This window comes from Pteropus medius, unplaced genomic scaffold, assembly GCF_902729225.1.
Source record: "Pteropus medius unplaced genomic scaffold, Ma_sr-lr_union100, whole genome shotgun sequence".
NCBI classification, from domain to species: domain Eukaryota; kingdom Metazoa; phylum Chordata; class Mammalia; order Chiroptera; family Pteropodidae; genus Pteropus; species Pteropus medius.
The window spans coordinates 312,138-340,079 of record NW_024356336.1 but is presented as its reverse complement, the minus strand read 5'-3'; the positions used below and the strand labels follow the sequence as shown (position 1 = coordinate 340,079).

Genomic DNA, 27,942 nt, shown 5'->3' with positions numbered 1-27,942 from the left:
ACTTATTATTTTTAACAATTTGCTACCAAATATGTGCTCAATAAATGATACTGGTTTTCCCACCCCTGGTACCCGACACAGGGACTACAGGTACCAGCATGCCTTACATCCCCAGTCGGGGCCCCTCCGCCCGGCGCCGGCGCGTGGCATACAGGGAGTTGCAGTCCTCCCGGGGCTGGCCCCTCCTCGCCCCAGCTTGGGGGAGGAGGTTGGAGAGCCGCCCTGCCGGCCTTTGAATTTTGCCGCGAAAAGCGCGCGTGGCGGCACCTGGCCACGCCCCCAGCAGGACGCGGCGCCGCGTCACCCTGGTAACCGCCTCTTGGCCGTCGCTGATTGGGCTGGACCGCAGGGCGGGCGGGGAGCAAGACGCCGCGGCGGCTGCCGGCGCTCGTGCCTGTCAGTCGGGCCGGAGCGGAGCAGCGGGCAAGACAGCCGGGCCGGCGGCTCTGAGAAGAGGCTGCGCTAGCTAGCCTGGGAAGGCAAAGAGCCGGCCTGCCACCTGCGGGGCGCGGCGCCCGGGCCTGAGGCTAGGCGAGGTGCCGGCGCGCACCAGGCGGCGCGAGGCCGAGGCCCCGGGAGCCCCTGCTTGCCGCGCGGGGCCATGGGCGCGTGAGAGCCCGGCTCGCGCCGTCCCTACTACACCTCGCGAGCTTGCACGCCCAGTCACTGTCCTCCGGGCCGTCCTCGCGTCCTCCAGGCTCCACCTGGACCAGTGATTTCTCGGCGCCGAGGCCCCCGGGGCTGCATCTGAGCCTCTGCAGCCCGCTGCCGCCGCCTTGGCTGCCACTGCTCTCCTGCTTCCCCTCCCCCAACTCCCGGGGCTCGGAGCAGGAGGAGGAGGGGCCGGTGCATTCTTGCCGCGGCTCTTTGCAACCTGCGGGGGCCGGTGCATACCCTGCGAGGCTTCCGGGCCGCTGCAGGTGCCTGCAACCCCAAACGAGACGACCCCCCAACACCCCCGGGCAAACCCGGGGGCTGCAAGCTGCCAGCGGGCGGTCGAACGAGAGGAAGCAACAAAGACAGGCTGCAGCCGGCGAGAGGGGCCGCGGCCGCCAAGATCCCAGTGTGGGCGAAGAGGGCGCCCCGGGGAGCAGCGCACGGCCGAGCTGCAGCCTTGAGCGGGACCCCGAGGGGAGACGCAGCGCCGCCCGCCGGACGCGGTGAGCACAGGCCTGGGCGAGGATGCGCCGCCTGAGCGCCCGCGCGGCCCGGGTCCCGGGCGGGCGCGACCCTCGTTGAGCCGAGAGACCCTTCACACCCGACTTCGGACGGCGCGGGCCGGCGCCTGGGTCGCCCTAACCGACAGCGTCCCTTCCTACCCGGAGAGAGGTATCGGCCCCCAAGAGGGGCTTCCTCAGGCAGTCCCTGCCACCTCTGCATGGCTGCAACCCTGCGAGCGGAGAGTCGTCGCTGCTGAGACCTGGTGCCCTCCGACGGCCTGGCTGATCTGGTGAGTTCTGCGGGGCGGGGTTCTGGGTTGGAACTGGTGCACCCCCTGGTGTAGGGGCAGCCGGATTGGAAATAAAGGGGCCCTGGACTTTTGGGGACACTGAAGCAGCAGTGCTTCTTGACCGCCCCCTTCCTTCCCACACACAACTTGTCTAGACTTGCCAACCGGCCAGAGTGGAGGTTGCGGGCCCGTTGTGGGGACTCTGCTGGGCCCCGGGATGCGCATATGTCAGAGGCCACCCCACCCCTAAAGCGGGGTAGCGGCTCCGTCTTCCGAAAATTCCTCGGAAACTCCCGCGTCTCGGAGTGTTTGAGGAGTGGAACACCCAGGATGGGACAGCTTGGGGTTCTCTCAAATAGCCTTTGAGATCTTTCAGGGACATCAGCTCTGAGTGGTATATGGAGTCTCATGGATGCATGTGGCCGGCTGCTTTTGAGGATTGTGCTCTCTGAGGCTAAACCATAGCAGGGTCCCCTTACAGACTGTTCTGACAAAAAAACTCAGAGAGAGCGGGTGCCCAGTGGGGGCTCGAGGTGATGTCACTACCAGGCCACTGATGCCACTGGGGTTGCCGTGGCGATGGAACTTGCCTTGACCCAAGGCTGGAGGGGGCAGGGCTGGATGCCTTTGGGTAGTGGAGGGATGAAGGCAGACTCCCTCCACCCCTACTACAGTCCTCTGACCTAAATCCCCAGCGCCCTGATGAAGTGGGGGAGGGAGGCAGCTCCAGCTGTCCCTTCTGATACTCCTCCCCAGAAGGACAGGTGTTCAGCTTTGGACATAGAGCCTGGCAGTGCCTGGGGCCTTAGGATTCCCAAACAGAACAACTTTCTGCTTTCAAAAGAGATACAAAGACCACCTCCCTGAACCCCACACACCCAGCAGGCCTAAGTTCCTAGAGTCCCCAGAGAACTATGGGCTCCCTGCCTTAAAACAGGCTACTTTTGCTTAGGAAAATGTGGCTGCCCCACCCCCAGCCAGAAAAGGTGCAGAGGAGCTGCTGCCTGCTACCCCTCAAGTTCAGGGGGTTCTCTGCTCTTTAACGCCAAGATGAGAGGCTTTGGCCAGTCCTGAACTCCTGATTGCCCCACTCCTTTTGGTGTTTTAGATGATTTGACAAGCTCCATGTGGCACTCATTAAGTGAATGGAGAGCAAGTCAGGCCCATCAGTGCCACGGTCTGAATAAAGCGTGTCTCTGCCAAGGGGCCAGCTTTGATGGAGGTCAGGCACTAGCCCTCTCCTCCCCACCACACCTCAGCACTAGCCCCGTTTCTTGTGAAGGCCCAGAGAGCCCTCAGGCAGCATCCTGCTGCTGGCTTTTTGATTCCTCTTCTAAGTTCCTTCCAACCATTGTCGATGTGGGTGAAACTGCTGTGATCACATTTCTAGGAAAAGGTTAAAGAACTGTGTCATTGCTTCAGCAATGTGGGGTGGGGTGAGAGCAGAGGGGAGTGTGTCAGGTCATGATGAGAAGCCAGGTCCCATTTCTATGCAGCGAGCATTTTTTCTGTTCTCCTACCAGGCTCTCTAGCTAGATTAACAGGTCAATAAATATCAGTGGAGCTGCTTTTGGGGGCTTGGCAGGGAGATGATATTTCCAGCCGAAATGGTGTCGTTAAACACTCAGGCTTCCAAGGATAGAGGAGCAATAGCAGATGGGGGGAGAAGTGGGAGAGGTGGGCAGAAGGGCTGTTTGCGCTGCCTCTCGAAGCTTCCCAGTTTAGAAACAAACTCAAGTGCGCGCCAGAGATCCACAAACACAGGCAGTTGGAGGTCCTTCGTGGAGTATTTACACTTCCACAGCCAATGCTGTCAGAATTGGGCGATTCCTTCTGTTTCCTTCCCTGGGCTTGGCAATAGCACCAGGAGACACGCAGGATGGAGTGCCAGCTTACCCATCGTCTTCCTACATGTCAGGCATTTTATAGGATCTCAGTTACAACTTGCAGTGGCTCATGTGCTGGGGCCCATTATACAGATTAGGAAACTGAGGCTCAGGCAGAGGAAGTGATGGGCTGCAGGTGCTCAGCCGGGCAACCACAGAGGTTCAGCTGTGAATTGTACTGACTCCAGAGTCCCCAGGTTTTCCCACCCCCTTACATGAGTGGAAGGGAGGCACCCCCACTTGTTGGGCAGGGTTCCTGCAAGGGCCAGACTCTGGCTATAGAGGGAGTCTGGCCTCACCTGGATGCCTTGCCACACTGAAACCCAGGTTGGAATCCTGCTTCCCTATTACCTATAGAACAGGTTGAGCAGAGTAGTTACTTCTGTCCTGGCCTTGTGAGCAGCCTGCTCCCCTCATCCCCCTGTACCTCTTTCTCCAGCACTGAGGGAAGGAAGGTATGGCTTGAAACCTGCCTGCCAGGAAAGGTTGAGAGCCAGCCCCTAGGCTACTTGTCATCTGCTCCCCCCATGGGCTTACCTGGGGTGGGTTGGGAGGCCAGCCCCAGCCATCTCAGGGACCCCCTTGGTAGACACCCAGCTGGTGGGGAAGGCAAGAATGTAGATGGGGCAAGGGCAACTTTAGTAGGTCAGGAAAGGCCCTATAGGAATAGTACCATGTCCCTCTTAGGACAAATAGGGATCCGCCAGGCGGAAGAGTGGAACGAGTCTTCTGGGCAGTCGGAGTGGCCAGGTAGCATGCTTGGGAGTGCTACGGTGTGCTCAACGAGGGGAAGAGGTGGCCCTGGGGTGGCTGTGTCCTGGACTTAGGTGATTGGGGGAGGTTAAAGCAAGGGAGAGGATCCAGGTAGGGCTCCCTTGACAAGGATGGTCACCCTGGGCATTCCTGTGGGTCAGCGTGGGGGGGCCTTCTCAGCTCTCTGGACAGTCCCTTCTCAAGGTTAGCTCCCCATCCCCCACCCTCAGTAATCCTTATCACTTGTCTAATTCCATGTAAGCTCACCCATCCCCTATTACCTCTGAGCTTCACATTTGCTCTGGAAGGGTGCTTGGCTGGGTTACTTAACCCCCAGTGATGGAGTGGGTCCAACTGTTTGTTGGCTATGTGACTTCGGGTGAGTAGCTTTGGCTTTCTGAGCCTCAGTTTCCTCATCTAGAAGGAACTGATAATAGCACCCACTACCCAGGATATGGTAAGGATTCAGTGAGGGCTTAGAACAGGTGGTGACATACAGTAAGCACTCGATAAATGCACATTCTTGTGGCCTCATCCTCAGGACAAGGCCTTGAATGGCTCTCCCAGTCCCTCTTAGAGCCAAAGATGAAAGACCTTAGGGCAGGTCCCGGACCCCCACCCTTCCAAATGCCTCTGCTGGATCTCCCACCCACCTACCCAGGGCACTCCACATGGTGAACACACGTGGCTTCAGTCTGAGCTCCTGATGGGACACCAGGGCCTGGCCACGGGGCCAGAGGTTAGGGCCCCTCCCCAACCTCTCTCCTGCCCCTTCTGCCTTCCAATCCCTCACAAACCGGAGGAAGCTAGCGAAGCCACTCATATTCATGAACCGTAATTCAATCAGGCAGCGATTCCTCTGGGCTCGGAGTGGGGGTGAGAACGAAGAGGCACGCACAAAAGGGCCGCTTTATTACCTCCCGCGGGCCGGGAATTGCTGCTCTCCCCTAGCAGCGGCCGGAGCCGCCTTTATTGTGTTAACCCATTTGCGTGTCAAGAGCTATTGTGCGCTTTCTCTGCCTGTGCGGGGCGGGCTGCGGGAGGAGGGCTGCGCGCGGGCCGGTCACCTCCGTGGGCGCCGCCCACCGCCCTGATTGGTTGCTAAGTGATTTGCATCCAAGGTAATCACTTTTATCTCAGAAGGATGTCGACTATAATTATAAGCTACTGACATCTTTTGAAATCTGCCTAATGACTATTTTAGTTTGCATGGGTTGGGGGTGGGGAGGGGGATTCTGGAGACTGGAGGTAGGGAGGAGTCTGGAAGGGGGATGGATTCCTTCCACCTGGACCACCGATCCGTTAGTTGAGAAATTTCTGAGGGCCTACTGCGTGCCTCGAACAAAAGAGGGTGCAGAGGCGTAGATATTGCATTCCTGTGGGCAGTATTAGTGCCATTTCAGAGACGGGGAAGTAGAGGCACTGGGGAATGAGCCACCTGCCCAGAATCGCATTCTCAATAAGCCAGACTCCAGTTGGAACCTTAGTCTCTCTGACCCCCAAATTCCTGTGCTGACCACTGAGTGGGGTGCAGACAGAAATAATAATGGTAGTCAATCCTGGGTAGAGGTCACCTCGCTGGTACCTCCCAGGGCTTATGTTATAGGCCTAAGAAATGCAGGTACTGTTACTACCCCGTTTTGCCATGGAGAAAATAGGCACAGAGAGGTTATGTCACTGCCCAAGTTCACACAGCCAGGGAGTGGCAGAAGTATGAGATCTGTTAGTAGCCAAAAGTGGGGTTCTGGCTCCCACCTCCTCAACCCCCTTGTAGTTCCACTTGGTAAACCCCTGACATCAGCCTGGGCCAGGGCACCCTGCTGGCCCCTCTCTGGGTGGCAAAGCCCTAAGGAATCAGATGGCCCACAGCCTCCATTAGGAATTAGATGAGTCTGCAACTAACTCGGATTCTGGACAGAGCCAGATCAGGTCTGGAGGAGAGACATCAAGGAGGGAGAATCTGCAGCTGGCCACAAAGGGCTTCCTGACGGGGGCGGTGGAGGCGGGGGGTGTTGTTCTGGGTTCCGAAGACTGGGTGGAACTGCGCAGTATGAAGTGAATGGAGATGTCACTGGCAGAGGAAGTTTGAGAACTAAGGGGAATGACCAGGAAGGGCAGGGGAAGCTTATAAGATGGTGGAGATAAAAGGGAGACAAACTAGAAGCGTGTATAGAGCCTTGAGTGTGATTAGGGTGGGACCTTGGCTCCTTTACTCTCACTGGCTGTGGGTGCTCAAATTTTCTTGCAGGCTTATGGGTGGGATGAGCTTGAGTGTGCTGAGTGCTCTAGTCAGCTTGACTGAGCCTTTCAGAGCTGGATGGGCCAGGCTCAGGGTCCCGGCCCCACAGCAAACTAGCATCCCAGACACAGCAGCTGTTTGGGGCCCTGGGAGCCCCTACCATTGTGCAGAGGGCACAGGGAACAAAGGGCTGAGAGGTCAGGGGGTAAGGCAGAGGCAGGCTGTGAACAGGCGTGCGGGGATGGGGACTTAATGACGTAGAACTTAATGACCCAGAGTCTGTGGGGAGGGAAACCTCCCTTGGAGGAGGGAGAGAAAGGGGAGGAGGAAGGCGGTCCAGCAGCGGGCTGTCTGCTCTAGGATTTGATGCCAGAGCAGGGGCAGCTTCCCTACAGGGCCCAGGTCAGAGCTTGGCATTGAGGGAGGCAGAGGTGGCAGGGCCTTCTGGCCTGCAGTCTCCAGGCCTGAATTTGAGACTTGGCCCTGCCGCTCAGCATCTGCATGACCTCAGTCTCCTCATCTGTCAGATGAGCCCAGGGTCATCTTTGGAGGGCAGCTGTGAGGCTTGGCAGTAACTGATAGCAAGAGGGCAGTAAACAGGAACTGCTATTTTTGTTCTTTATTCATCCACTCATTCAGAGAGATTCGCTTCTCCGTGCCAGGCTCCCTGCCAGGTGCTGGGGACACAGATGATCAAGCCCAGTTGCCTTGAAAGGTGGTGAGGCCTCCAGCACACCATCACAGTACAGTGGCTAGTCACCACAATACAGGAATTCACAGTCTGCAGGCATTGTGCCAGGAGCAGGGGGACAGCAGGAAACAAGCCAGATATGGCCATTTGGGGCCCTCATTCTCTCAGAGTATGCTAGGAAATTAGAGGTGGAAATTTATACTTCCGACTGGGGTAGCCAGAGAGAGCTCCCTGGAGGTGGAGGCACGTCTGATTGCTGGCTTTGGGGGCTTCTGTCTAAACACCTTTGCCTATTGTGGGAATCCTAGGACATTTTTGGCATCTGCTATGTGCTAGACTGGGCTTCTGGTTACGCATTTTGTTCTCATTTAATTCTCATGGTTCTGAGAAGGGTGTTTTTATCCCTGTTGTGTAAATGAAAAAACCGAGGCTCGGTGAGGTGAAGCGACAGCCCCAGGCCACATGGCAGGTCAACAGAACCCTCTTCATTATCCACACAAGCTTTTGCCTTTCTCTGCCTGTGAGGGCACTTAGTTGGGTGGGGCTGTTACAGGAGGATCCTTGCAAAAGGGCTGAGGGACCCAGTTCTGAGCCAGCTATTGCCTTTATGAGCTACAAGACCTGGAACTGGTCATCCTCCTACCCCCACCCCAGCCAGGCATCAGCTGTGTCCTCTGTAAAATGTCAAGGATGGTGAAGCTGTGGCATATCTGGTTTTCCTTACACAGCTGTGCCCTTGGCAGACATTGCCAATCAATTGCTGCCCTCTTCCCCTGCTGAGTTCTTCTCCTGACCTTGGGTTCTTTCCAGGGCTGTGGGCAGGCAGCACCAATCAATCAGTGGGGTTCTTTCCAAGGCTCTACAATCTAATAGCTGAAGCCCTCTTGCCTGCCTGGCCTGGATGAGCTCAGGGGTCCCACTAGCCCTTCTCTGTGTGCTTCAGAAGACCAGGCTATCAGAGCGAGGAATTCTGGGGGATCTTTTCTGAAGATATGGGTTTTTAGCCACAAGAGCTATGGAAGTGTGAGAGTCTGTTACCTTCCTCTGTTCTCCCAGAGAGATCTGTATCCCAGTCCGTGCAGTCCAGCACATGCTCATTGCAAGTGCTCTGGGCAGATTCCAAATGCTTTCAGTCTGGATAATAATAACAGCATTTATTGAGCTCTTCCTGAGAGCTAGGTCCTTCAGGGGCATCCTCTCATTCATCGTTCTGCAGGACACATTCTGCAGTGTGCCTCTTAGCACCTCTAGGAAGAATTCTTAGCCTGTTTCAGAGATGAGGAAACCAAAGCTCAGTGGTTAAGCACTTGCTAAGCAGCTGAGCTGGCATTCACACCTAGGTCTCAAAGTCCACAGCCTGGAGCAGGACTGAGAGTGACAGACAGGAAAGCCTTTCTGGAGGAAGTGTCTTGAAAGACTGGTTGACTTCTATAGGCAGAGATGGGCCTTCTAGGACGGGGAAGGAGGCCCTTCTAGGTGGAGGGAACAACATGAGAAGCAGCTCAGAGGCAGGCAGGCAGGCAGGCAAGAATGTTTAGATTGAAGGACTAGTTTGTGGCTGGATGTGGCTGGAATGTGGGAAGAGACCATGGAGGAAGCCAAGACTGGTCTCGGCATTTGGGCTTTGCCTCCCTGGAGTAGGGAGCTGTGGCAGCTCTTTGAGCAGAGGAGCAATTCAGTCCTGTCTAAGTGTATTTATTCAACGTTCCCATGAACCCAGGGTGAAGTCAGCTGGTGCTTGGGGTGACCCCTGGTCTTCTGTAAGCTTTAGCCTAGAACAGTGCCTGGTATACAGTAGGAAGGTAGCCAATAAATGTTTTTTGAATGAATTAATGAATGCTCACTGGACTGAAATGCTCAGCTGCAAGGAGGAGAGGCCAAAGTCTTTCTTTCTAGGAAAAATTGAATACCAGGTCTGGGGTGAGGCAAGGGGAAGGAGCCAGATAGGTACCTGGGGCAGGAGCTTCCCTCCAAGGACTCCCAACCCTGTTGCCTGTCCCCAAGACCTCTCCTAGACCTTCCTAAAGGGCTGTCCCTGCCTTGCTTTCATGCCTGGCGGGCAGCCTAGACCCAGAGCTTGGGGGGATAAAAGATGAAGGTTCATGACCATTTTTTAACTCAATAAAGGGAGAGACAAGCTGCAGGCTGCAGGCCGGAGATATAATTAGTTCGCAGCAGTAGCGCTTTCTTGATTTAGCTTCTGAGAGAACAAGACAAGGATGTTATACCCAATTAGCAGTAACATCCAGTCGGAGCCTCAATAGGTGAGATAACAAGCTATTTTTATGACTTTTCTTTCCCAGCTTGGAGGGGGCGGGGGAAGCGGGTATCAAGGCCTTATTTCTTTTCATCAGGGAACAATTATTAGCGATCTCAGGATTTCCCCAAGCCAAATGATGCATTTTTAAACCCAAACAAGCAAACGTCCCAGGGTGGCAGGCTGGCATTTTAAGCCCAGGAGTAGTGGAAGGGGTATAGGCCCCTCAGCCCCATTCTGGAAGCCCTCTGAAAAGGTTCCCAAATGCAGAGAGCCAGTTGGTATGGGAAGGGGAAGCCCAGGCCCTTGTGATGTTCTCAATGGCTGCCTTGATTTCCCTACCTGCGTCAAGGAGGCAGGCCCAATTCCCCCGGGGATGAGGAAGGAGCCAGTTCTGGCCTTTGGCAGATGCTCCTGGCACCATCCTAGATCCTTTCTGCCAAATGGACCAGAGATTCTTACTCCTCAGCTTTGAACCTGCCATTGTACTCTGCCTGCTGGACCCCCATTATGGCTCACACTGCCTGACCACCCTTCTGCCTGTTCTGGGTCCCAAACCCAGTCTCTGGCAGGGTCTGAGTGGTGATTAGCTCCACTCTATCCACCCTCATTATCCCCTGCCCCCGCCAGGGTACCCAGCACTGGCCAAGTCTCTGCTGGACAGGGAAGCCCTGCCAAGCCCCACCCCAATTGCCTGGCCACCCTCCGACTCTGGGCGAGGGCTGGGGAATGCCCAGAGAGGGAGCTGGCAAGGCTGTCTCGATACCCCATCAGCTTGGGCCCCAAGCCCAGAGCAGGTTCCAGGGCCTCTACCCATCCTGCAGCATCTGGCCCCACCCTACCCCAAGTCCCATCTCCCTGTCAGTGTGGAGCCCCACGTTTGTGGTTCAGACAACTGACAAATCCAGCCATGCAAAGTGGGAGTTTAATTGCAAACAGTTTTTATGGATCATGGGCCCATCTGTGCCACCATATGCAAAAGAAGAAAAAATCCCCATTAAAAAAAAAAAAATTTCTCCCTGCCCCACCCTCCCAAACTGACTCCAAAGGAAACAGTTGCCAGGGTTTTTTGGCAAGTGCCAAGCACAGAGCTGGAAACTGCCCTGGGGGCTTCCCGCAGGGTGGGTCTGGCAAAGTCAAGGGGTCATGTGGGGCCTGGGTAAGAGGGCCCGTGAGGCCTGACTGCTGAGGAGGCTACTGCCTCAGTAAACCGCCAGCAGTTCCTGTACCCACTAGGTTCTCTCTCAGCTCCGGCCTTTGCACGTGCCCTGCAGCTGTTGAACCCGCTGTCCTTTCCCAGCCACATTGCTGGTGCTGTTTGCATGGCCTGTAAAGCAGGACTTGGCATGGAGTGGGCATTGCACAGTGTTGATGGAAATGTGGGAATGAGTGTGTCGTGTGACCCATAGTTGAGGCATTTCTTCTATTTCTAGCCTAGGAAAAGGACCCCATGAGGGTTTGAGATATTCTCAGTGACTGCCTTGATTTCCCTACCTGTTTCAAAGAGACTGGGCAATTTCCCCATGAGGCTACCCAGGCTCACAGACTCTTTTTCCCAGGGTCCAGTCTTCTTGCCGTGGTTCCTGGCTTGAAGGTGAATTTCACCCAAGGGTTAGCCTACTCCAGTTCCTCAGAAAGGGCTTCCACCTGGGGCCTGAGTGGGCTGCTTATGGGGTCCTGAAAGGACCCACCTCTGAGGCAACCTGCCAGTGTTCAAATGTCACGCTACCTCATCCCAGTTCCTCAGTTTCTTCGAATGGGGATAAGTTGATGGGATACTGCATGTGAAGTGCTATATTAATCTGTCATGTCTGTTCCCCAAGGAAGAGTCTTGCTTTGTTTGCTGATATCTTCCCAGCTTCCTAATAAGGACACTTGATGTTTATTGAATGAACGAATGAGTGAATGAATGACTGACTGAATGAATGGATGGATGGATGGATGGATGGATGAGTGAGGTATTAGGAGGACTCTCCAGGGAGGGAATAAGACACAGCCTCTTGGCTTGCCAGCAATTCAGGGTTTTTACACCTTTTCTGTTGGAGTTTAGAAATCACTGTGCAACCGGTAGTGATTCTGAACTTCATTCTACTGATGAGGAAAACTAACTTAGAGAGATCAAGGGATTCTCCCAAGGTCACGCAGCTGGAAAGAGGCCAGAGCTGGGACTGGAACACTGATCCCTGTGACTCCAGCTGACCAAGTTCCTGCCCCTCACATAGGTGAGGAAGGTTAGGCCCAGAGTGGGGAAGGAATTTGGCCAAGGTCACACAGCAAGGAAATAGCAGCCAGCGTTTGTGGGGTCCTTCCTACCCTCGTTATAAGATGAGGAAACAGAGGGCCTCTAGCCTCACAGCCAGGGGAGGCCAGTCCCACTGCTCTTCTCTCCTTCCCCTCCCTCCCTGCCTCTCCCCTAGGTCAGTGCCCAGGATCATTGTGCCTGTGGGTTTCCCCATCAACTTTATAAACTGGCGTCTCAGTGTGTGCCAGCCAGCAGCCAGGCCCCATGCGGGGTGACGCCATGCCCAAGGCCCCGAGGCCTGGTACTTGGTGCAGCCCTCCCACAACAGGTAGCAGGGGAAAGTGAGATCCCCAGGACCCAGGCAAGCATAGGCTGGCCAGGCCCCTGGCAGGAGCTCAGGCCAGGCAGCCTGTTACCCGCCTGGCGGTGATCAGCAGCTCCCATTGTAATCATTAAAACTATTAGAAGGAAACGTTCGCTTGAAGCAAATGTCAGGCGCCGAGCTGTGCTTTGTAAACGCTCACAATTAATGCCAATCAGGCCCGAGAAAAAGCCGGCCCGGAATCCTGTCTGTTTCGTCTCATTTGTCAGCTGGTGCCGCTTCATGTTGCACATTTTCATACAATTGCTATAAACATAAAAGGGAAACTCCACAGTGTTCCCAGGCGCCCGGATGGTGCACGCGGGCTTAATTACTTGGTATTCCACTGTTCACTTGGCCGCCCCGAGTGGGTGAGAGGGAGAAAGGGGGACTTTGTTTGGCAGGGTGAGGTTCTCCTGGGGGTCAGCCAGAGAGGTGGGTCAGCCTCCAGGCCTTGGTCTCTTGCCCTACCTGCCCCAGGCCACATGGCCCATGGAGCTGAGGATATCTATGAAATAAGAACAAACTGCTAAAATATGTTTGCAAAACCCTCAAGGAAAAAAAGAGGACCTCCGAGTCCTCCAGACTTAGCTTCAGATCCCTAGTCCATCTCCTAGAATTAGCCATTGGGTTTACTGCCCTCCTCCTGCATACCAGGCACTATGCCACTTGCTAGCTGGGCCTCAGTTTCCCCATCTGTGAGTTGGAGGTAATAGCCCAGTGGTCAGGATTTCAAGCTTGCTGGGGCTGGGCTCTGGGCTAAGGGCATCGATCAGGCCTTTTCTCATTTGGTTGTTGCACAGACCCTTTGAGGATCAACAGAGAGGGACTGGCCAGGAGTACCACAGCTAGAAGTGGTAGAGCTGGGCTTTGGACCTGGGTTGCTGATCTCCAGAGCCCATAACCATTGTGCCATCCTGTTGTGCCTCTCATGGTAGCCATAGGGTTGAAAGGAGATGATAGAGCTGGAAGTCCCAGGACACAGTAGGTGTTTCATGAACAGTAGCTGCTGTTATTCGGTAAAATCTGCTGCCAGCAGATAGGCCAGGGGCAGTAAGGGGCTCAGGCCATGCAATACACATGCATCTTGCTGGGTGGAGAGTGGAGGGTGGAATGGTCTATGAGGGGGTACTGTCCCCCATTTCCTACCCAGGGGGCTGGGCCCCCCAGGTTTCCAGGGTAGGGCTGAGGAGGGATATGCTGAGAACATGACTGGCCAGTCCTCAGGACACTTCTGCCTGCCACCCCCTCCCCCAGGTACCTCTGATCTGGCTCTGAGGTCCTGGGTGCTAACTGTGTGCCAGGCCTTACATAGCCTAACTGAACCCTCAACAGCCCAGAAAGTTGGGTGTGTTATTATTATTGTCTCCATTGTACAGATGAGAAAACCAAGGTCCAAACTAACCTGAGGTGACACAGCTAGGAGAGGGGTACACTAGAGCCAGATTCATGTGCAGGTTCATCCATGTCAGAGTCTTTTTCATGCTTTCCCAATCCTCTCCCCATCGTGGCCTGGACATGGCCTTGCCACACACTATGAACCCTCCCCAGGACCCTTTCGAGCTCTCTGGTTCTCCGTGGATGGGGTCTTCTGAGGCCAGGCTGGCTCTGCAGGGACACACCAGGCTTTGTGTAGCCTTGGGCAGGCTCCAGCCGGGCAGGGTAGCCAGCAGGGTGGGGAGAGGGCGGTGCAACCCAGCTGGCCAGGGATAAATGCTCAGAGCCAGGAATAGAGGCCCTTTTGTATGACACTCAGTGGGGGAGGGGTGCTGCCAGCTGCCACCCTGTGTGATGAGGGAGGTCCAAGTCCTCTACAAAGGTCTGCCACCATCCCAAGGGGACTGGCCAGGAGCCTGTCATCTTCTCCCCTGCCACGTCCTTCCACCATTATTTGCCTTCCTCTTGTTTCCCGGGGGCTTCTGGATGCTATGGAGTCACTGGCAGCCATTTACTGGGTTTGTTGTGGGCCTACTATGTGCTACCACTGGTCCAGGCATTCCACCAACCCAACAAATAAAGGGCAGTAGTCCTATATGACAGATGAAGACACTGAGGTTCAGAGAGGACAGGTGACTTGCCATACTGCCACAGCTGGCCATGAAGCCATGATCTGTGCCCTGCTGGTCTGGGGTCCTGGGACCCAGTGCTGCAATTTGAGGTGCCTGCCTCAGTTGTCTGGGTGGCCTCAAGAGGACTACTGGCTGTCTTCACTCCCTGAGTGGGCACCAGGCATCCATTCCATCCCTCCATCCTGGCTAGGCTCTAGGCTAGCAGCTGCAGCTTTATTGGGGGCCAAGCACAGGACCCTGTTAAAGGCTGCCCTACCCATTAAACCTTCTCTAAACCTCCATCTTCTTGACTTAAAACTAAGAATGAAGTAGAATCCGGCACTGGGGATGTTGTACCAGAATGCAGGTAAAGCACTGAGCTCAGTGTCTACACATGCTTAGGATGCACGAACATGGCCTGGGGTTTACAGCATCCCTACTATTTCCTGGGAGAGACGAGAGGACGAGCTGAGGCAGTGAGCTGGTGGCGGGGTAACTCTAAGGAGCATGAGCACATGGCAGGGATTGTCTTACTGCAGCCCCATTTTACAGGTCAGCAGACTGAGGCTCAGGTCACTGAAGCGACTGGTTAAGGGTCCCAGGATCCCAAGGAGCCAGGAACACAGGAAAGGTAGCTTCCTGAACCTCACCTGGCCCACTTGGCAGCTGTCCACTGCAGACACTGACCAAGTCCTCTCTGAAACCAGCTCTATGGAAGGCCTAGAACCACCCACAGGAAGCCCCCAAAGGCCACTTAGCTTCTCAGAGCATATTCTAGTCACCTGGGACTAGCTCACACCCACCAGGTCATTCCTTTCTTTAGGCTTTTGCTTAGGCCAGAGCTCGCACCAGGAGCACCTCCACCGTCCCCTTCCCCAGTGCACTCGTGCATATACACACACGTGCCTTCGTAACTCAGACTTGCCTCTTCCCTAAATACCCCCTGTCTAGTTGAGGCGTGGAGCCCTCACTCTGGGTCTCGTACCCTGCTCACCACTACCAGATCCCTGAGCCCCCCAAGCCTTTTCACCTCTCCCAGCTCTTCAGTGTGGTGCACAGTAGGCCTTCATTAAAGTCTGAAACAAAGACGCAGCCCTGGCTGTCAGAGACCTCGTCCCCCGCTAGCAGGAGAAACAGATACAAATAGATCAGTGACAAGGCTGCATGTCTGGGGATGGGATCAAGTGCAGGACACCCGAAGAGCAGGAAATTCCCATCCTGGCTCTTCCTCCTACAGACGGGAACAAATATTTCTGAGCCCCTACTATGCTCTTAAAAACTGGGCCATCTCATTTTAATCCTCCCAAGGCGAGGCAAAGGGTTTACAGATGGGACAAGAGGCTCAGAAAGGCAGATACTGGTTGACGCCACACAGCTTCTGAGGGTGGAGCCTCGGTCTGAGCCTCGGACTATCAGACCCCAAAGCCTGTGCCCTTCTCCAGGGCAGAAAATTCAGGTGCCCATGGGGCCAACCAGGTGGCACAGTAAACAAAGCAGCCGTCACAGTGGTTCTAAAGCTACCAGTTTTAGTTTGTTTTCAAGAGAAACCGGATAATGAGAATTGTAAGTAGAATCTTAGATTTTTTTTCTTTTTAATATTGGCAACCTGTCACTTTTTTTTTTTTTTAACTGCATCAAGGAGGGCAAAGGAAAAATGCTTGTAGGTGGGATTTGTACCTTTCAGTGATGGGGTATTGTCTGGGTGGAGGGCATGATGGGGATCCCAGATGTCATGCCACCTTCATCCCCAATCCTGGCCAGCAAGAGTCCCTAGAACCCGGTGGCAGCTCCACATACCCTCAAGACACCGCCAGAGGCAGGAGGCAGGGCCCAAGCCCCACGAGGGCACCACCCAAATAGCTATAATCAGCAGCCTCGCCAAGACTTCAAACTCACCCAATTATCTTGCGAGGGAAAAAAAACACAAAATGAAAACAAATTAACATGTTTGCATAGAAGCTGCTGCAGCAACACACACAGCCGCGCACACGCATATGCTGGCACGTGCCCTGGCGAGGCTCGAGATGCCGCTGCCACCCTTCCCCAGGCCTAGCACCCACCTGGCAGGGCTGGGGTGTGCCAGGCTGTGCCCACTGCCCTGGGACAAAATGTGCCTTAGGGCTAGCAACTAGATTGTCCCCAAACCTGATGGGCACTGCCTCAATCCATGAGATTTCAGGGATTTTTTTCCACTTTAATAAACACATAAAATTTATTGTATGCCAAACTTCAGCCTCATTGATCTGAACCCCTTTCTTCAGACGTGGAACTGAAGCACAGAGAGGTTAGTTGATCTGCCCAAGGGTACACAGCTGGCAAGTAGAAGTGCTGGGGTTTGAACCCAGGTGAGCCAGCTCCAGAGTCCTATAACCATCATGCCTTCTCTGTGGCTCCCTCTAGTCTGTGGATGATATGCCAAGACCTCAGGCTGGCCTTCAGGGCCCCTCCCTAACCCCAGCTCCTCCAGCCTGTGTCCATTCTTCTCTTGCATACCTCACCCCTGCCCTGCATGCTCTGTCATGGCAAGAGGCTGTGCGTGGGTAGTTATGACTGCAGAGCCAGATAGCTCAAATCCCTGATACACCAGTCCCTCACTGGATGGCTTTGGACAAATGAATTCTCCCTGTGCCTCAGTTTCCCCTTCTGGAAGACTGGGATAATAGTCCTTACCTTAGGGAGGTTAGGACTCAGTGGGTGTGTTACCTCTGGTGGCTGCCCGTGGGGTGGGGTCCCTACACCAGAATGCCCTCACTGCCCCCCATACCATTCAGTTGGCCCTAAAAGAACTGGCTCACCAGACTCCCTGAGCTCCCACTAGGTGCTTTTAGGCTCTGTGCCAGTACACACAGTCAGGGGGCTCAGATATTCCCTCTTCTAGGAAGCTACTCCTCCTGGGAACTAACCCTCTTCGCTGGGCTCCCTCGAAGCTCCACCTGAACCCGGGGATTCACCTCTCTAAGCCCCTTGATGTCCTCTCTGGCCCATGACGGTGAAAGCTGAGGGTGGACATTGCTGTCACAGTGGATACCCAGTGGGTGGTAGATTTCAAGGAGCTAAGAGGGCGACAGTAAGAGTAGCTGCTGCCATTGGGCGGGTGACACAACATCCGGCTTAGTCCTCACCAAGGCCTGGTGAGGGAGGTATGGTTTCTAGCCCCATTTTTCAGACAGAGATACTGAGGGCCTGAGAGACTCAGCGACTTACTTAAGAGAGCCCTGCTGGTAAGTGGCAGAGCCACGGTTCAAACACAGTTCTGGGTTTGTGCTTTAGCCATGGTGCCGTTTGACCCCTTCTGGATGCCACCGGCCAGGGGCTGAGGTGGGCAGTGCCTCGATGGTCTGGAGAGTGAAGGCCAGTGGAGCGGTGGTGGTGGTGGTAGCCTCAGGATGTCCCCTTTGGCCTCAGGATGTCCCCTTTGACATCAGCCTCTTGGCCTGCAGTCATGCCAACCACTCAGGGCCAAGGTGGCACCCAAGGGAGGTGACTCAGTGCCCACCCCAGGAGTGGGCAGTCCTGTAGGACATTGAGTACCCACTGGAATCCCTGCCCTTCCTCGGCACAGCCCTCCACTGTCTTGAGAGTCCTTCAGGCCTGCTCCACCTCCAGACCCTACCAGGTGGCCTTGTACAAACCCATGTCCTCTCTGAGCCTCTGCTCCCTGCTAGAGAGCAGGAGCAAAGGATTTACCCCCACCTCTCAGGGTGAGCTCAAGCCTAAGATGTGGCGTCTTGCATGTGGTTGCTGTTGGATGAAGTAGTCCCCCTCCCAGACCTCCTAAGGGGCCGGCCCCCTCCTCCAGAAGCTTCCCAGCCCTTGAGCTTTCAAGACACAGCTGGGGCTTGCATCACCTCCCAGACCATGCCCCACTGGCATGTGACAGTGGGCCTGAGAGGAGGCTTTTACCTACTTTCCACCAGCCCTGCCTCTCTGCCTACTCACCACTATGTTGAAGAACACTCAGTCATCAGTTCTCTGGTGGTCCAGGTGTTCCAGATATGTGGAGGGGTTTGTTCGGTTGAGGTGGTAAACTGCAGTGAGAGGAGGAGGAAGGGACCCCACGGCAGTGACCGGAGACGAGACTATGAGCCCTGGGCCATAGGAGGAGCAGGCAGAAATGAGGGGCCCCAACGCATCCCTCTGTTTGTTCAGTGGGGATTTATTGAGCATATGTTATGTGCTTGGCCTTGGAGTAAAAAGAGACTAGAGGTGTGTCTGCGAGGCCCCAGCTGGGCCACGTCACTGCTGTGCACCCCTCGCAAGCCATGTGGTCTCTCTGGACCCAACCTCCATGAACAGAGCTATGGAGGGAGTTGCAGTAGTAGTTGGTTGAGGGCCTGGGAATTGCACACTCAGAGGTTCAAACTCTAACCCACCCTTTGGGGGTAGGGTAGAAGCCAGTTCAGTGGCTGTCCTGGAGCTGTGAATGGCAGGGGACCTGGCTCCCTCCTGCCCTCCTGCACACCTCAGAGAGCAAAAGCTAGGGGTCAGTGGAGTACAAGAAGGTGGGAAAAGGTTCTTTTTCCTCCCCAATTACAAAAATAATACTCATGTTTTAGTATTTGGAAATGGCAAATCTGATGAAGAAAAATTCAGCCATCATCCAACTGCCCAGAGCTGAGCACTTGGTCTCATGATAGAGACATTCTTCCCAGATGTTAAGCATTTGGGAAATGTCTGATTTTGTCTTGCATAATTGACCACCCTGGTCAAGCAGGGCTCACATGAGTGAGTTGGTGCATGGATGCGGCCAAGCCCAGGGTCTGGCACCAAGGAAGGGCCTGCTCTAGGCTAAGCCTATCCTGGGCCCTACACCCATCAGCATGTTCTGGCCTGAGCTTCTGGGAGCCACCTGCCTGCTCGCTTGCCCGGCAGCCCATTGTCTGGCATGTGGGGGCTCTGAGCAGCCATTGTTCTGCGCACATCTGATCCTGTCTTTTCCACATCAGATCATTTGTAACCGTCACCAGGCAATCGGGCCCATTGCTGATTCAATCTCGGCTTTGTGCTGTCACAGCCGTTTTTCTGCGCCGGGCTGATTTTGAAAGGAGGCCCATCTTCTGAGCCCGTTTTTCATAAGCAGAGGGGAGGGGGTGAGGGTGCGTGCGTGCGTGCGTGCGTGCGTGTGTGTGTGTGTGTGTGTGTACACATCCCCCACACGTGTGCATACATACACACATAATTGGTCTCTGCCTCTCATCACCAAGAGTAGAATTTGGAACGAAGTAGGCGGAGAGGGGCCCCTGGGCTGCCACCCTGACCTCCATCCTCTACCTGTCCACCCTGAGCACCTACTGTGTGCCCCAGTGTGCAAACACAGCAAAATCTGTGCTCAGGTAGGGGAGATAGATGCTAAATCATTCATAAGATCATTTCAGAGTGATGATGGCAGTGAAGGAACTACAGTGGTGATGGGATAGTGGCCAGGGCAGAGGGTTGCCAGCTTAGTTTAGGTGATCAAGGAAGGCTTCTTGGGGGAGGTGATGTTTGAGTTGAGGCATGAACGAGGAGACAGAGCTGGTATAGGGAATGCCACCCAGTCCGACCGAAGATGTCCTGTAAGTATAAAATCTACCCCCAGATTTCGAAGACTTAGTATGAAAAAAAAAAATAGTAAAATACTCAGTAATTTTTGAATATTGATTACGTGTTGAAGTGATAGTATTTTGGATATATTGAATTAAATAAAATAAATTATTAAACATAATTTCTCCTGTGAGCACTAATAAATTTATAACACGTTATATTTCTGTTGGAGAGCATGGCTGTAGAATATTTAGGTACAAATAAAACTGCAAATTCAAAGGCCCTGGGATGAGACCAGAGTCGGCCTGTGAGAGGACGGGAAGAAAAGCCAGTACAGCTGAGCAGGGTGAGCAAGGGGAGGGGGACAGTATAGGGAGGGAGTTGGGGGGAGGTTCACACACAGGATATTGTTACAAATGCCCTGGAAGCCAGTGAAGGAGTTTTGAGCAGAGAAGGCAGTTCCACATGGAAAAGCTCAGCCTGCCCCCAGCAAGGTGGAGAATGGCGCATGGGGGCCGTGTGGAAGTTGAAAGGTGATAGGGCACACGGTCAGAGCAGGTGGTCAGAGCAGCGGTCCCTTGCAGAAGAGTTGCTGACATGAACTGCTGGAGGGCTGGCTAGACTGGATCTGTTCCTGTCCCCCAGCCCCCACCTCCTCACCCCCAGAAAGCTCACTGCTTCCCTTCACTCCTGGATTTCAAAGCTTCTGGGCCTTCCTGTCCCCCTGTCTCTCTCATCACCCATTTCTACCTTCCCTGGCTACCACTGCCTCCTCACGGAGCAGCTGCTCCCCAGCATGTTAGGGAATTTATAATACACTCCAGCATCCTGGTGAGCAGTGGTTAAATCCCTTTTAAGAAGTTATTTTTAAAAATACACAAGTGATATATGTGCACCACAGAAAAATCAGAAATAAAGAGAAGCACAAAAAAGAAAAATCAAACTCCCCAGAGATAAACAGTCACACAGGCCAGGCTGTAGCCAAGCTTGAGTTAGAACCCAGGTGGTCTGGCCCCACCTCCCCAACGCTAAAATTAGGGTGCCCCGTGCCCGATGACACAGAGTTCCTCCACTAGAAACGGGATTAGAGATACTGCACACACATCATCCCCCGCTCCAGCCCAGCAAAGGCTGGAAGCTAGAGCCCTGGCCCATGCATAAGTGAGGTTTGGCCATACACCCTGCTCCGTTTCTGCACCCCTGCCCCGATGCTCCACTAATTTCTGTGCCAGCCTGACCTCCCTGAAGCATCTGTTGAACCTTGGCTTCAGGCTGAAAGTCAAGATCAGCCTTTATCGGCCTCTTTCTTTTCCACTCTCCTCCCCTCCTACTCACCCTGCCCGCCTCAGTTTCTCTTCTCCTAAGCACTCCTAGCCATTCCCGTCTTCCTCCCGTCCTCTTCTCCCCTCGGGGTCCAATCTTCAGGCCCACCTCTTCCACTGGGCTTTCCTACCCCTTCCACTACCCAGTCTGTGACCTTAGATAGCCGCTGCCCCCACGGGCCTCTGTTTCCTCATGGGTACAGCGACCATAGTAACTGTTGCTTTGTCTCAGATGTGGGGTGGGTTAAATGAGGTGATGTCTGTAAAGTGCTGGGCCCATGGGGAACACTAAAAATAAAAACTAGCTCCTATTATTGCTCTGATTATTAGATTTTCTCCTTCCCTGTCATTGAGTTAACCCTGAACTGTGGGTGCAGTAATAGGGGCTGGGGTGCAGGGGAATAGGTGATAGGATGGCTGGGAGCACCCAGCCCCTCCCAGCTCCATGATGGGTCCTACTTTTACCCTTTGCACACAGAGTTCCTTCTTCCAGGTTGTCATCCTGTTATCTGGAGTCATTTGGTAACACCACTGTCCTTTTGGTCTCCACTTAGATACTGTTCCTCCAGGAAGGTCCCACAATTTCCTCCAAAAATGCTGGGTTGAGGCCTTTTCCCTGAGCTCCCTCAGCCCCTATTATGTAGCGTCGTAGCACAGATGGCATTCAGTATTGATTCCCAGCTTCACCCACATCTCACCCCTTATCTGGAAGGTGATGATGGAGACTTGATAGCACTTGTCATTAAAGAGCCAAGGCCAGAACTAGGAGATGGGAGGCCTCCAGTGTCTTGTATAGTTGGCCCCAACCCAAATTCCTACCTTGGGATCTGGCTGTCAGGAAAGAGTACTTCAGGAGGTGGAAGCTAGGGAGGAAGCCTGAGGTCTGGGGCTTTGCTCCTCCAGCTAAGGCTTCCTGAAGGCTCATTTGCACCCGCTATTCACTCCCTAGGTGCTGGCCCTGGAGGGGAGCTTGGCTCTGGGAGAGGGCTGCCAGGCCTATGGCCAGCAGCAATGACTGCCCCTACACCCCATCACTGGAGGGGGCAGCTTTTGAGCCTTCATATGAGCCCCACCCACGCAGCACCTTCTCTTAGCCTCTCCCTGCCCTAAATCAGCACTTGTCCACAAGAAACAGATCACCCTACCTTGAAGTGGGGGGATGCCTGTCCCTGTCTCCTCTGTCTTGGTGACCTTGCCTGGCCTCGCACAGATGGGGGCTCTCGATTACTCGCCAGAAGGGTTTCTCCTCCAGCAACCTGGAGCAGCTTCAGGCTCTCCACACACCAGTTGCTTTCAAGTCTCCTTGCCTGTACAGTCCTCTGCTGGGGACCCCCTCGCCCTGCTTTCTTCACTGGGCTATTTTCTACTACTTACCTGTTGATAATAATAAACCATACTAATAATGGCTGCCACTTAGGGAGTTACTCCTGTGACCCTGGCACTTTATTTGTACTAATTTGCGGTAAGGAATTAACCCCTCTTTGAGGTGAGGAAACTGAGGCTCAGAGAGGGATTTGCCTAAGGCCACAGAGTTAAGGGATAAAGCTGGGATTTAGTTAAGAGATAAAGCTCCAGCATTGGGCTCCAAAGCCTGGGACACAGTACTGTCACCTTTATGAGATAGCAGGGCTGTCCTTTCATCTTGACACCCCCAGGCTAGGTGTGGTGGCTCCATCATGGCTTCTCACCCTGCCTCGTAATTACTCCTCAGAGCCGCTTCCTCTGTCAGGTCACGTCACTGCCTCAGCATCTAGCACAGGCCCTGGCACGCAGTAAGTTGGTGCTTTATTGTCATGTGGTCCCTAAAGAGGTTGGAGTGCTGCTCTGGGCAGATACGGCAGGGCTAGTTCCTATGGCGACCGATGTCACTACTCTCCCAGGTTTAGCACTGCCCCTTCTTCAGGGCAGGTGCGCTGGGATCTGGCCGTGGTGCTGAAGAGCTCAGGCCAGCTGCCCACCCCTAGACCTCAGCCCTGGGTTCCAGTCAGACACTTCCTGAGCCTTGCCTTGCCCTTCCACCCCGGGCCAGCCTCTCACCCATCCTTCCTTCAGCGGTCAGTTTCCTGAGGGCCCGCTATGCACAGGTACTGGTCATAGTACCATAAACCCATGGAGGATGGGTCAAGGAGAGCCACAAGGGGAATGCCATTCATTTGATTCTTCATCAAACGTTTATCAAGCACCTTGTATGTTTCCTAGAAGCCCTTAAGGAACATGGACTTCAGCTGAAAGTCAAGTGGAATTTCAAGGGGTAGAGACATGGGAAGGGCTTGCAAGTAGAAGGGATTATGTGGGCAAAGGCCTGTAAGTGCGGGGGTGAGAGGTGTGTCCTGAAGGATGCCCACCTCAGGACTTCTCTATCCAGAATTAGTGATTGTCGGTTCACTTTTTGGTCTCCCCTTCAGCCCAGAACTACCAGTATCTATTCCCCACCCAGACCCAGACGAGATGCTAGGAATAGTGAGTTCGGCTCAATGGAGGGGCCAGAGGCTAGTGTTCTATCCCAGGACCAGAGGGACCCACGGATGTTGTGTCCAGTTTTGCATTTTAGAGAGCCCTCCAGCTGTGGGGGTGAATGCAGCAGTAATCTTGGCAGTAGTTGAGGCCTCCTGTTGAATGGGGGTAGTGCCCACCCACCTTTTAAAAAGAGTGAAAATCTCTTTCTGGTGCTGTGGCCCAAATAGCAGTGGGAAATAATCACTTTTCACAGGCCCTTTATCCACAGCCAAGCCCTGCACCAGTTTAATCAGCAGTGCCAATGTGACTTAAAGATTCCAGGGCTTGAGAGATCAGGAGAGGGGTTAAAGAAAATTACCCTCACCTCCTCCATGCTAATGTAATCTCTAACCAGATCTGCCTAGCCACAGCTCAAATTGCTTTTTAGATTAACATTTAATTATTAACAGGGTCCCCTGGAAGGCCTCAGGCTCAGAACAGGGATGGGGGAGGGAGCTGCAAGAGGGGGAGGGGTGTAGGCTTCTCTTCCATCTGCTTTACAGAGAGACAGAGTTGCAGGAGAGAGGAAAGAGAGAGGGGAGAGTAGGGGTCAGGAAGGGAATAAGAAAGGAGACAGCAGGAAAGAAGGGGAAGGACAGGGAAGCAGATGGAATAAGAGACAGGGCTAGAGACAGGAGAGGAAGAAAGACAGACAGTGGATCCTCCTGTTGTAGGGGAGGGACCATGCGCCCAGATTCCCTGTGGCACGGCTGGGCAAGGGGCTCTCACTCTTCTCTTCTGGCCAAGGGCAGGCAAATTCTGCCCGTCGATGTTCAGGGGGTACTGAGCTTTCTGAGGCTTCATGCTAGCCCTGTTCATGGTAGTAGGGAGCAACACAGAAAAGTGACCCACTCAGGGCCACACAGCCAGGATCTGATCCCACTCTCCCAGCCTCCCAATCCAGTGCTCATTCCCCTCCCCAGGCCCTGGGCCTCTTGTCATCACTTCAGATTCTTCCCTGCATTTGGGGGCAGGTTCTGTGATGAAAGAGAATGAGGCTACAAGTAAAGCAAGGGGGCTGGAGGTGAGAACTGTGGGAGGGCTCTTGCCCCCTCTCCATAAGGGTGGTGAAGCCCTGGGAATAGCAGGCATCTCCTTTGCTTATTTTTAAACAACTCAGGGTCCTAACAGTTCACTCATCACTTTACATGAACTTCTGCGTTCTTCCAGCTTCCTGTCTCATCCCCACTCAAGATTCTAAATCCCTCAATGACAGACAGCATCAAGAACCCCCTTTGTGTGCCAATGGGCCAAGGACCTAGCCCTGTATCTTGCACAAACCTAGTGCACTGGATTGTGTTTGAAAACCAAATTATAACATCCCTTCATCCAAGCTGGAAGGCTTTCCTACCATCTGCTGGCTCACTCTCTATCAAGATTCAGTGAAGGAAACAGACACAGAGAGGTGCTGTGACTTCCTCAAGGTCGCTAAGCTAGTTAGAACCCCCGTGCTTGGCCACTGCCTGGCAGGTGCCACTCCGAAGCCTCTGAGGCTGGCCCTCCTCTCTGAACTCCTAGTCTGATGCTGGGAAGGGCCTGTCATGACCTTCTCCTCCAAGCCAAAGCCAGTCTTTGGCCTTGAGTTGAGCCACAGAGACCAGAGTGGGCAGCCCTAGGGAGAGGGGAAGGACAGGTTGGGAAGTGGCACAATCCTTGGCCTTCATGGAATCACAGCCTCGCTCTGCTGTGGAGCCCAAGTATGTACTCACATTCTGCCCTGCTCCAGGGCCAGCCCAGCCTGGTGAGGGGCAGACTGCTGACCTACAGGATGCACCAGGGAAAGTTCTGGCCACCTGCCGCTTCAGGGAAATATTGAAGGCTGTGGTGGGGGCCGAGGGGCGGAGTGGGGAGAAGCCAGTAAAGTCCATTTTTAACCGACTGGTTTTGGGACTGGGAAGCCAGTTCTGATTGAATGTTCTCTTTTGGTAGGACACTCATTGATATTCATTCTTCCAGCACATGGCACAGGGCTGTTCCCCAAAAGATGCTCAGGGAGTGTTTGCTGCCTGCCTGAATGAATGAATGAATGTGAATGATGGGTGGGTAAATTACAGTCAGTTCAAAATGGTTCCAGACAGGGCCTAGGCTTTTTTCATCTCCTCTTCTGTTCTGCCCAACCCAGGCCTTACACATTGTCCTTTGTGAATGTTTATGGGATAAGTGGCCTCCCGCAAGCCCCCTTCCTCTTTTCCTTCCTCTCACCTCCTCCCTCTCTGTGATCCCAGCCTCTCCTGGAATAGAATCAAAGTAGATTTGGGCAGTGGGGAGAAGCAGACCTTTTCTTCTATTTCCTCCTGCCCAGCTGACTGGGAGCTAGGGGCTGATGGGCCCCCAACCACAATGGGGCCGGGGTGGGAGCCATACAGTGTGGAGCTGAGGGTGCAGGCTCTAGTGGGGGTTGACACCCTTGGGCTCTGTCATCTAAAAACTATGTGACCTTGTGCAGACTACTTCCCCTCTGTGACCATTTCCTAATCTGTAAAATGGGGCTAAAAACAGAAGCCACACAGAGGATGCTAGGAGGATGTGGTGAGGTATAACAGACAGGATGCACATGGGGTGTGGCACAGAGGGAGCATTCGATAAATGTGCACTGCTATTATTAGTATTCATGGGGGCATTGTTATTTTCAGATTACCCCCTCCCGCTGGCCTGAGGGTCCCCAAAGCCCTCTGTAGCCAGACAGGAAGGAAGAGATGACAAAAGGCAGGCAGGCTCCAGTTCCCCATTCTTCTAACAAAAATAAAGACAGCTTTTAGACATCCTTCTCCTATTCATTGTTCTGCCAAGGTGAGCAGCACCGACTCAGTTCCACCTTGGACTTGGAGAGTTCCTTCCTTTTTTCCCCTCCCCTGTCACACTTCTTTTATCTAAATCCTCAGCTATGAAAGGGCATATAGACAGCTGGGGGCGTTATCTGGTGAAGGGGACCTTTTCCTAGGGGTGCCTCTGAGATAAGGCGTCTTATCAGACCCCACGTCAGGGACAGTGCCAAGGCATTCTAATCATTGAGGCTTACGGCATTTCCCCCTCCCTTCCCCTCTTTTTATTATTAAAGTCACAAAAGACCTTGGGCTTATAAACAGCCTGATTTGCAGATAGGATTTCAAAATGAGCAGTGCTCCCAGGATGGTCCCTGGCTGGGGGTGTAATGAGTGCTGGTGGGGGCTCTGAGGGGCTCGCCTTCTACGGATGGGATGATGCTAAGCAGGGAGGGGGCAGGGTGGGGTCACGGGAAGATCACGAATGTTTTCAGTACCTGCCACAGTCCTGTCCCCAGCTTGCTGTGTGACCATGTACAGGGTGGTTGGCTCCTCTGGGCCTTGGTCACTTCATCTGACAATAACCAATTCATTGATTCAGCCATTCATTCAACACCTGTTTATTAAATGGTACTCTTTGCCAGGCACTGGAGAGAAAGAGACAAGACATGATCCTTGCCCCTGAGAAACTCAGAGTCCAGTGGAGAAAGACAGTCATGAAAATTGGCAGTTACAATTTAGTGTGATTAGGGCTGCGAGCGGGGAGCCAGATTCTAAGTTAAAAATGGATCGGGGTAGCAGTGCTGCAGGCAATAGGACCAGCCCAGGCAAAGGTTTGGAGGCAGCCAGGCTGGAGGGAGGGCTGGAGGAAGCCACGAGAGACGAGGGTGGCAGGTTACGGGGGCCTTGGGGGCCAGGCAAACGAAGGTCAGGCTCTAGTCTGAGCCCGGAGAGAAGTGTTAAGGCCGAGGAGAGGGATCTTAGTCTTGTATGAAGATGATGGGGCTGATACAGACACTGGACATGGTGGTCCACATGTCCTCATGCTCGGCTGGCCCCTGTCCCCCTACACACACTGGAACCCCCACCTGCCCCAGCAGCACTACACAGGCTCCTGGGAGAACGAGCGATGAGTTAGGGGAACCAAGAGAGCAGAGAAGAGAATCCCTCCTCTCCAAGTAAAGCCCATCTCTCAGGCTTCAGGGCCCTGCCTGCTGGGCCTCCGGAAGCAAGGGATGAATCCAGGCGGCTATACCAGAAAAGCTGAACTGAGGCCTCCAGAGAATCCTCTGTGCCTCGCCCGCCCCAGTTGGGGCAGGTGACCTCTTGGCTCCCAGAACTGCCTGGGCATCCACTACCAGAGTCCTCTGAAAACTAGAGCCTGAGTGAGAGGGCAGTGAGGCGGTCCGGAGAGGCCCCGGAATAGGCAGCCTGCCCCTCACCTAACAACTGTAGCCCTTAGTCTGCTCTTTTCAGCTGCAAAGCATTCTGGGATATGTGACCCTTACGGACTTGGGCTGGGGGGGTGGGCTTGGGGCTGGAGAGAGACTGGGCTCTGGGCCTCTGGCACCCAGTGAAAGGCCAGAGATGGGGCAGGGCTGGGCAAGGCCAGGATCCTGAAGGAAAATGAGCTAGGAGGGGGTCATGGAGCCATTTCCATAAGAGGGACAGTAGCTTCCCTTGGGGTGCATAGCAGGCACTGGGCTGGGGGCGGGGGCGCAGAGAGGGGTCCAGGCATCCAGCCCAGGGCTCCTCAGTACACGACACCGCCTCTCTGGCCCAGCACTGCACTGGCTGTGGGCAGCAGTATAGCCCAGTGGTGAGGGAGCAGGTTTACCCAGCCACTGCCTGCTGGGTGGCCCTGGGCGGAATGCTGCTTCTCTCTGGCTTGGGTTTCCTCATCTGTAGAGGG

The 27,942-nt window shown here is 54.3% G+C and overlaps 1 protein-coding gene across 1 annotated transcript in view; it reads left to right on the top strand.

Annotated features, from left to right (window-relative positions):
* Positions 1-397: 397 nt before the first annotated feature.
* Positions 398-27,942, top strand: part of FAM222A (family with sequence similarity 222 member A) — a 53,706-nt gene continuing 26,161 nt past the window's right edge. The window contains exon 1 of the mRNA XM_039861802.1: positions 398-1,450. The gene's annotated coding sequence lies outside the window, so the exon portion shown is untranslated. The remainder of the gene's footprint in view (positions 1,451-27,942) is intronic.